The following is a 9510-nucleotide window of genomic DNA, read 5'->3' on the forward strand; positions in this document are numbered from 1 at the left end:
GGTGCAGCGACCGCCGAAAAGCACCTTCCAGCTCGCGCGGCGTTCGATATACCCAATGTCGGGAAAAATACGGTTCGATATAAACGTACGAATTCCTATACTTTTACACAGAATTTTCAAGGGGATAATTTATGAGTTCGATATAGACAATAATTCGATATACCCGTGTTCGATATATCCGTGTTTGACTGTAACTCCAACATATAAGCTCTTTTGATGGTCAACGCAGACAAAAAGCGGACAAGAAGAGTAAGGGCCTCACGAGCACTGTCTAGCAACTTCACTTTTATTAGAAAAAACACGCGTTCTATAAGCAAAAAGTGAGTTTGAAAAAAAAAAAATTCAGAGCCCTTCCACCCCGTGAAGAGGGATGGCCAGCAAAGCTGCGGTGCCGAGCCTCAACGTGAGGTTTGACTGGGTCGAAGTCCAAGGGGTGCACGAAGCAAAACACATTTGTTTGTAATTTTCGATTGAGCATTGTTATTGGTTATTAGCTGAAAGTCCAGTACTGTCCAGTCACTGCTCCTCGCGCATGCTCAGCACGGCTCTTCACGAGCCACGTGAAACGGCTATCAAGCGGCTCCGACGCAGCGTCAGACTTGGCTACTGCGCAATTGAGGCGCACATCGGGGCACGCGCCGGCGCCCGTCCGTCTGCCGCGGCTATGACGCCACACAATCCAACACAACCCACTTTAATTTAATGTCATCCAAATCAAATCCAAGCTAAGTCAATTCAATCCAATCGAATTCAATCCAATGCCCCTCGCGCTGGCGCAGAACGGCCCTTCACGGCACACGTGAAACTGCTAAACATCGGCCAGTATAGCTTACGCTACAAAACACACAGGAATCGTGGGTAGAAATTTATTATAGCGTGCGTATGGTAATCACGGCGCATGCTCTATAAAGGCCCCAGAGCCTTTTTAATTTTGTATGATTTTTTTCCATGCCCCGGGGGTGGGGCGCGCAGTTTTACGGTTCCGGGAATTCAGTGGGCTCCGCAACGTGGCGCTACGCTCGCTAGCGATTCCTGTCTACATCGCTCTGGGACCGGAGGCGATCTGCTGGATCCTAGCCATTTACAGCTTTGCTGTAAAAACAAAGAAAAAATCATGGCACCAAACCGCCTAGGAAGGCAACCTCATCATCTGATAGCGAAATTGATGAATGGCTCCCGCACGTGTGTCTGCTCTTTATAAGCTTCGGCTATTTCGCGCGTGCGCTGGCTTTTGCTTCTCATTTTTGCGGATGTCCGATTAGCGTGCGGAGCGCAGCCGCATTCTTTGCAGTGGCACAAGTGCGAGGATGGCACGTCCTTCAGCAGCATGTCCTTTTAAGCGGACGTTTAGGCATCGTCCGATCTCGCCGATATACTTGCCACCGCAGGGAAGCAGCGGAATGGAATACACGACTCAAGATACGCATTTAATACGATTTTGTGTACTTTATGGTGCACTTTTCACCTCTAGCTGCTCCTCCTTCCAGCAACCTTTTATGGATACAAGCAAACAAACTCGCCAGCTTTTTATCTGCACAAAACAGGGCATTAGCGTGACACAAACTGGCAATCTTTTTTCATGCGTTGCGAAACAGAATGCAGATATGGAATAAAAGCGATTTTTATTCGCCTGTTTGGGACAGTTGCCGCTGCATGCTGGCATCCTGGTTACCGACGATTCAGCAATCGTTACGACACGGAAGCAGGAGCCCAGCGCGGGAAACTTGTAGCTTCCGATCTGGCTATTTTGCGCAATAAAATTCTTGTGCACAGCACGAGTACAGAACTGTCAATTTCGCTTACAGATGAGGTTGTCAGTAGACAAATCGGTTGTTTAAAGGGTTGCGTGACATAAAATCTTTTGAGCAGTTTTTTTTTATATAACTTTCTTTGCTTTTATAACACGTGATTTTTTCTAATAAAAGTTCAGTTGCTGGACAGCGCTTGTGTCGCCCTTGCTATTGTCCGGTTTTAGTCTGCGCTGACCATCATAAACTTAGACACCAACTCGGCCAATTCGCTTCCTTGCAATATATCAGCTCATCACGGGTGTTGCCGTAAAAAAAAAAATGGGAACGTAAAGAGGTATGGGAACCTAGAAGAGTAAGTAGTCTTAGCCGCGAAGCACCTTGCGTATTTTTGAATCATGTGAAGGCAGATGTGAAGCCACAGTGCAATGTCAAGAAACGTGGCTTTGCTGCGAAGCGGATGTGTTAGTGATTGAGAGGAAACAAATACCGTGTAGCACGCCCTGCACAGTTCGTTGCAAAAAAAGCGGGGGGGGGGGGGGGGGGGGGGGGGCGGAGTGGCAAGGACGAGTAAAGACGCAATGCAGCGAGCATTCAAGAAAACTGAACACGAATATTAGTTTGGATAAAAGGCCCGTGTTTATTCTAGGCAATGAAGTACACTGGTCAGCATGATCGCAAGAAGCGATATCTAAAATTCATGTACAGGACAAAAATCGAGCACACCCGGAATCGCGAGTCACCTTAGGACCGACGGCAGCGACCATCGCTTGAAATTACGGACGTCAACGCCTGCAGACATTCGCTGCGCTCAGTGCCATTCTCCAGGCATCCTTCGAACAGCCGGCACAGCCGTCTGCGGAACCATCGCTCGCAGCTTGCCGCAAGAAGCCTGCACAAGTCGTCCGCAGAAGCTGCGTTCTGCGCCCGGGGCGTTAGCTCGAACAGTGAGTCCTGTTGGGTGGAGCTGCGAGCTGTAGTGACGGTGGTCGGAGGTTGGGTTACGAAGGTGTAGCCGGACTTGACCGATATCGCTTCCGGAACTGATGAAAGAGCGACAGTGTAGGTTGACCCACCGGTAGATGTATCAGTCGTGTCGAAAGTGACCGCAGTCCAGGTGTTCGTAGTTCCTGGAGTTGATGGCGTAGCCGGGGCCTCGGTACGTAGGCGCGGGTCTGGGGTGAGGACAGCGCTCGGGAAGACCTGGGCTGCGGGGGAAGCTGTGTTGGTTCGGCCATGGCCTTGACCGGACGTCACGGTGGCTGTAACCATGGTGGAAGCGGTTCTCCAAGGAGGGTCTGTCCGAACGGGGTGCATAGGGCGGGCTTGGCCGGGAACTCGGTAGGCGTGACAGAGAGGTAGCAGGTCCACCGACAACGCGAGTCCAATCAGGATAAACACCGAAACGGGCGTCATGTTGAAGTAGTTGAAGTAGCAAGGCTGGTCCTGAGAAAACCAAAGAAATTCGGAACAACGTTAGTCGGCCGCGCAATCAATCAAGTAGCAAGGTCAAAGGGAAAGCATCAACACTTTTCGCAAGAAAAAGCACCATCGTACCTGCACGCTGCTGGGATCCCTCCAGGAATGTGTTTTGGGGTGAGCGCCGGCCGTCTTATAGCTGCAGGCTGGATGTGTCGTGGGCTCCTATTGGTTGCACGATGTGGCAGCGCCACCGGCAAGCGTGACGGCACATCGTCCTGTAAGAGCCTTGTAAGCTACAAAGCTTGCCGTCTTCCCCTCTCTCACTTATTTCAGTGAAACTTTATCTGAGATACCTCATTCGCGTCATGTTTACACAGTTTCACAAACTAGCTCGGGTGAGGGGACTGTGATGGCGAAGGCATACGCGTGTAGGCGTTTTTATCAGCTCTACAAGAGAGGCAATGGAAGAAAAGAAAATGCCGCTGTGACATCTCCTTGTGCTGTGAACACAGCATAGAGTTTCTTAGTAAGCATATTAGAGAGGAAACTGCGCCTGGTAAGCCATGTCGTCGTGGGGTTCATTGGAAGACCCCCCTTCTTGGCTTGGGCTTGGCATGACAATTGGTTTCTTAAGCGGTTTTTGGGATTTGCTTTCTTCACTATGCATTAACATGTTTACGAGGTACAAGGAAGACGAAATCCTGCCAGTTCGGCGGCAGCCGTGTTCGGTGAAAGAGCAGGCAGTACGTGATCGCACATGACGTTGCTCATGCCGCAGTCGAAGCGGGTAATCAGCCTGAGCGGGTAATATTCCGCCGCGAATTTCGCAGCCGACGAAAATAATAAAAACGTACTTCGACGAAGACAAGATACGACACATACGGGCGCTTGTATGCGTCCTATCTTGTCATCTTCCACGACTGTTTAACGCCACGTTTTTTTTTCTTGTTAAACTAGCTGACGGTCGATGCACCGGTTCACCACGAAGGCAAAGTTTTCATAGGCACGCTCAAAAAACTTTCCAAACTCTAAAAACAACTTATTATTTGAAATATAAGCAAACTTATACAGTCCCCCCTTTCCAAATATTAACATTGTTCGCAACCGCAACCTTGGCCTGCGGAATAGCAGACAGAACCAATCCGGCAAAAATACGCTTTATTTCGTTTCCTTAGTTTAAAACAGCCTGTTTTTATTTTCCCCACACATAATTGCACACTATTCTTCGCGTTTTTGTGGCACTTTGTTTAAATTTGCGGTCACTAAACCGTTTCAATCCAAGCCAATGATGAAACTAAGGCAAACGCAATGTATAATGGTGCCCCATGATGACACAGGCGGCCTTGACGTGACCCGCATAGAAGCTAGCGCAAGATTCCTCTCTAGTGTAGATTGTAAGAAACTCTATGAAACACAGAAAAACACATTTGAAATATAGGCTATATATCCACTATATTACTCAAGCTGCACACCAACAGAAGCGATTTACGTTCTCGACTAAAAATGTGTCCACCAGCACGGAAGGTGTACAGTGACTTTAGAGCTAAGTGTCCAAAGCTTGCCCTGGCGTCACCGTAGCTGCCATGTGTGTGCGCGTGTGCGATATGGAAGGCTGTAAACTTAGTGCCACTCTGTCTAGAACAGTGCTGAGAAAGGTAACAGCAGTGCTCCTGAACGTGCGCTGGTGATGTCATATTCAAGCAATGTATACACAGGGAGGGAGGCGGGAGAGGGGAGAGCGGCAGAGAGCGGCGCGCTAGCAAGCGAACGAACTGCTCCACATGACCCATCCAGGATTTTTAGTCTTCTTCGGGACTTCATTAATCAAGAACCGCACAGCACACCGAACGCCCTCCTCGCGTTGGGTGCGCAAGTTTCCCTTTGCACTATTTGCGTCAGAAGCGTAACCAATAAGTTTTCTAACCATCACCCTCGGCTCTCGCTGTCTCCTCGTACAGTTTGTACACGAAGCTGCTTGCGAAATAGATCACCATTCCGGGTTACGTCTCAATGCCGGTCGATCGTTCGGATCTAAAGCTTACACTTATACCACGTCAGACAGAGTTTGAGTCGGCCTCACGCAAGCGGGATGTGAAGGGGAATTCCAACGTTGTAGTATTTTCCAGCGTCCTTCTTGCTATTCCGCCAATGTGTTGCATACTCTTTGCCCTTTCCTTCTGTAAAAGTTTCATAACTTCTTCCTAATAAGTGATTCTAATATTCGTGAAATTAACGGGCGCTTCCCGGCTGCTTGAGGCCGAAGACGGCAACGAACTCTAAAATTATTACACCTTACGGGCTATGTCAAATATTAGCCGGGAACACAAGACTGAACGCACTACTAAATTTGGTTTTTGAGCTCGAACCTATATTGTAAAGACTTCTATTCTAACGTAATCAACCTTATGTCGTAAGCAACGTGGGTATGTTTACTTTAAATAGGTGCACAGGTGCTATTGGCGACTTCGTGTTTGCGCTCGCCTTCTAGCGGCCGTCGCGAGAATCGCCCTCATCAGGTACGGTTGCGGACTTCCCCATGGCGCAGCACGCTTGTTTGTCATTGTAACTGCTTAGCTGGCGTGATACTGCCGAAAAGAGATCCAAAGACGATAAAGCGGACGTGTAATGAGCTTTATTGCGACCCCTTTGGTGTGACGGCTTGATTGAAGTGCTGCAGTGCATACTTTTATAGCTTCCCCCGAGAAGCAGACGACGCACCACGCAAGGCGCTGTAGACACGGAACTTAGAATTGGAAAAAAGGGACGCCCACCATGCAAGTTTCCCCAAAGCGCTTCGCTCAAAACGACAACTTACATCCAGATCAGCAGCTACTTTCTTTCTCATTGTGATGAAGCCGCATAGCATGCGGGTGGCGTAGTTTGGCGCGCTTCCCCGTGTGCTCTGCTCGAAGATGTACCTGCCCTTTTCACATATATGTTACGTGCTAAAGACGTCTGTCGTGTTTGAAATGAAGCCTTGATTTCAATTTGCTTGGAATATCGTTTTCTTACTTCGGACGTGAAGGAGTGCCTCAAATGCGCATCTACGCGGCCGCCCCAGGCGAAGCTCGACGTATTTGACGTTCACGTCGGTGAATGGTAGAACTCCCGCAGCTTCGACAGCTCCAAGCAGCGAGCGCACGACGTCATCTTATTGCGAACGCCGTGTCGCCTCTTTGCTTACTCTTATCGCATGTTCGATTCTAGTTAGTCGTATCCCGGATGCAAGTTCTGCTTCTTCCAAATGCCCGCACTGATACTCGCGCCTGTTTATCAAACACTGCGGGTGGCTGCAAATCAAAAGATTTAAAGCCGGGACTCAAAGCGAAGAATCACGATATTGCGAGAAAAAAAAATGTTCTGGAAATTTAGCCTGCGCCCCGAATGTAGAGCAATTTAAAACACAGCCCCATTGCAGAGAACCTGACTTCACCCGACGCTATCAAACGCCCTAAACATTACACCAAAGCGTAAGATAGCCGCTTTATAAGTTTATCCTGCACACATAGGTTTGACGCTGTCATCATAGGTTTGACGCTGTCATGAGAAGCCAAATATTTTCTGCAAAGCGTTTACAGCAATTCGATAAAAACCAAGTTGTTCGAAACAGACCCATTCTTTGAGTACTGCTGATCTGTGCAATGAATTGCATTTAAATTTGTGTCTTGTGGCATGCTAATGATATTCTGAACTGGGTTCTCTAGCTACGAATCGAAGAGAAAGGTACAAAAGAAAACAGCAGTTCGAAGTCAGGAACTGCCAAAATCCTCAACCCATGATGCAGTGACCGCTGCCCTACATGAACAACTGAGGGCAGAAAGGGAGCTAAGGATGCAGCGGTCCACCATCCACCACTGTAAGCATAAGTTGAAAACCCTGCTATAAAAACGTGCACAGTACTCATTTTATTCTAGCTTTCTTGAAATCAGGCCAGCTAGATGTCTACAGTCTTATCATGCACCTCAGGAATTCTTGACACGCCGCTTATCACCACTGCTTGCACTTGTCCTGTTCAGACGACACAACAATGCTAATTTTGTATGCCATTTTAACCAACATCATTCCTCGAGCCAATCAAGGATATTACCATTTTCCGGAGGAAGGAGGGTTTTAACGATTGCTTCAAGCTTGTGTAACAAATTTATTAACCCACCATCAGCAACCACTGCAAGTGGACCAAAAAGTGGCCAACGTTCTGCACACTAGGTCTTTCACAGCTTCGAACCTGCAATTCCGAGTGCCGAGCCAACAAGGGAAACAAATTTAGGCAATTACACCCCATGGTGATATGACCAACAGTAACATCTGTTGAAAATAATTCTGTGGGATTATGATGTTGATGATGATGATGTGGGATTATGAATAAACAGTGTGTCTTGAAACTCCAAACCAGCACCACGTCTGCTTCTCGCTTACTTCGGCAGCCGACCATCCCGGCTGCTACACTCCTGAATTGTCACAACAAGACAGGAATTACAATTTGCTGACTATAAATTATGTCCCTAATCTTTACCGTTCTAAGCAAAGGTGCACACCTTTTTTTCATTTAAACACGCAATCTGCTTGCGGCAAAGTAGACGAGCTAGATGCCTTACTTTCATCGTCAGGTTTTTCATTTGATGTCATAAATCTATCAGAAACAAGGACACGATATTCTTAAAATGCCCGGATATAACACGTTCCACAAGATTCGCATTGCCAAAAAGGGAGGTGGGTTATTGCTAATAGTCAAGCACAATCTAAACTGTGCGATAATTGAAGAATTCACCTAAAGTACGGAATATTCGAAATAATAGCGCTTATCTGTGAAGAAACAGTTTTCTGTGTCTTGTACAGGCCACCTGCAGGGAGCGTATCGGTCTTTCTATCATTTATGGAAACTTTCTTTGGATGGAATAATGAAAATCGTTTCAAAATGGTGTTTGGGGGTGACGTTATTATCAACATGTTAAATGCAATCTCAGGCCAACGTCAATTTCAAAACTTGCTAGATTCAAATGCCCTTTTAAACATAATTGCTACACCCACTTGCTTTACCATTCTGCCTCGTTGGTTGATGTTTTTGTTACAAATATGGAAGCCCGCAATATGCCATCCAGTGTGATTGGCGTTATTTTAAGCGATCATCTGCTCATATTTTTAATTAAAAATATGGAAGCCCTCAATCTGGTATCCGGTGTGACTAGATAGGCATAATTAGAGCATAGTTAATTCATTACCGAAAAACACTTCAAAACAAAAGCAGTGCTCTTGAAACCAATAAATTCTAAATCAAGTATTACCAACAGCCTATGCATTGGTGCTTGCAGCCTCATAATTGTCCCTTATGTGAAAAGCCCCTCGTTTTTTTTTTTCGAGGAACACTTAACATGGAACAAAAACGTCGATAATATTTCAAGCAAAGTTGCACGCGTCGTTGGTGTTCTCACAAGGTTACGGTTATTTCACCCACAGAAAATAAAATTGTTAGTTTACGATTCTCTTTTTTTCGCTCACCTTAACTTTTGCCTCTTAGTTTTGGGACGTACGACCGCTACTAATATTACTAAACTACATCTACTGCAACAGAAAGCCATGCAAGCCGTCTCTAATTCTGCTTGTGATGCTCACACACAACCAATTTTCGAAATCCTCAAGGTTCACCCCCGCTCAAGGTCTGTATAATGAAGAACTTTATGGGCTACAATAGTGAAACAAAAACAAATTGTAATTTTATTTGAAAACTGTCGAACCTGACTCCACTTCATAACATTTATACCACACATCATCCAGAAGCATGGTTTGTGCCCTGCCCTTCTACCAATTACAAAAAACAATTATTCGGCTACGCGCTGCCATGTCTGTTGAACTCACGTAGTCAATGAACAATGTTATGTTTGTATTTATTATCGGCTTTCGTAATTGGTTCACCTTATTAATTTTGTGTAAGCATCTTTTTAGAGTTTGATTTAAAGTTTGGTTTTGCCTTGAATTGATTATGTTGCTGCCAAAGAATGTGAATTATTTTTACCACATTGAGTTTTGTAGGCATTTTTGGTTTTTTCCTCTTGCGTAAGTATACACATTTGATTTATAAATACATTAGGGTTAACCGACCCCGTCAAGCCGCTTCTGTTGACTTTTTTTCCGTGGTTCTGACATCTGTTTTAAGGTCCCTAGTAATATCTGTGTTTCGATGTCGAATAAACTTGACTTGACTTGACTTGACTTGACTTGATTGCCTTCACTAGTAGCCAGTGTCTGGTTACGGCTTATATTGTAGAATAAAGCCAGTTGCCCATGAGCAGCCCATGGCGGTGCAGTCCATGCTTGAAAAACAACAGAAACACTGATTATTACA

General features: G+C 46.2%; 1 long non-coding RNA gene across 1 annotated transcript; it reads right to left on the bottom strand.

Annotated features, from left to right (window-relative positions):
* Positions 1 to 2368: 2368 nt before the first annotated feature.
* LOC144173219 (uncharacterized) lies at positions 2369 to 3417 on the bottom strand. Its single transcript, XR_013323195.1, has 2 exons — positions 3306 to 3417; positions 2369 to 3194 (listed from the first exon to the last, which is right to left on the bottom strand). It is a non-coding gene; the product is annotated as an uncharacterized LOC144173219 (long non-coding RNA).
* Positions 3418 to 9510: the final 6093 nt, after the last annotated feature.

The sequence above is a fragment of the Haemaphysalis longicornis genome, unplaced genomic scaffold, assembly GCF_048455015.1.
Source record: "Haemaphysalis longicornis isolate Haplotype H1 unplaced genomic scaffold, Haemaphysalis longicornis Haplotype H1 scaffold_3, whole genome shotgun sequence".
Lineage (NCBI taxonomy): Eukaryota > Metazoa > Arthropoda > Arachnida > Ixodida > Ixodidae > Haemaphysalis > Haemaphysalis longicornis.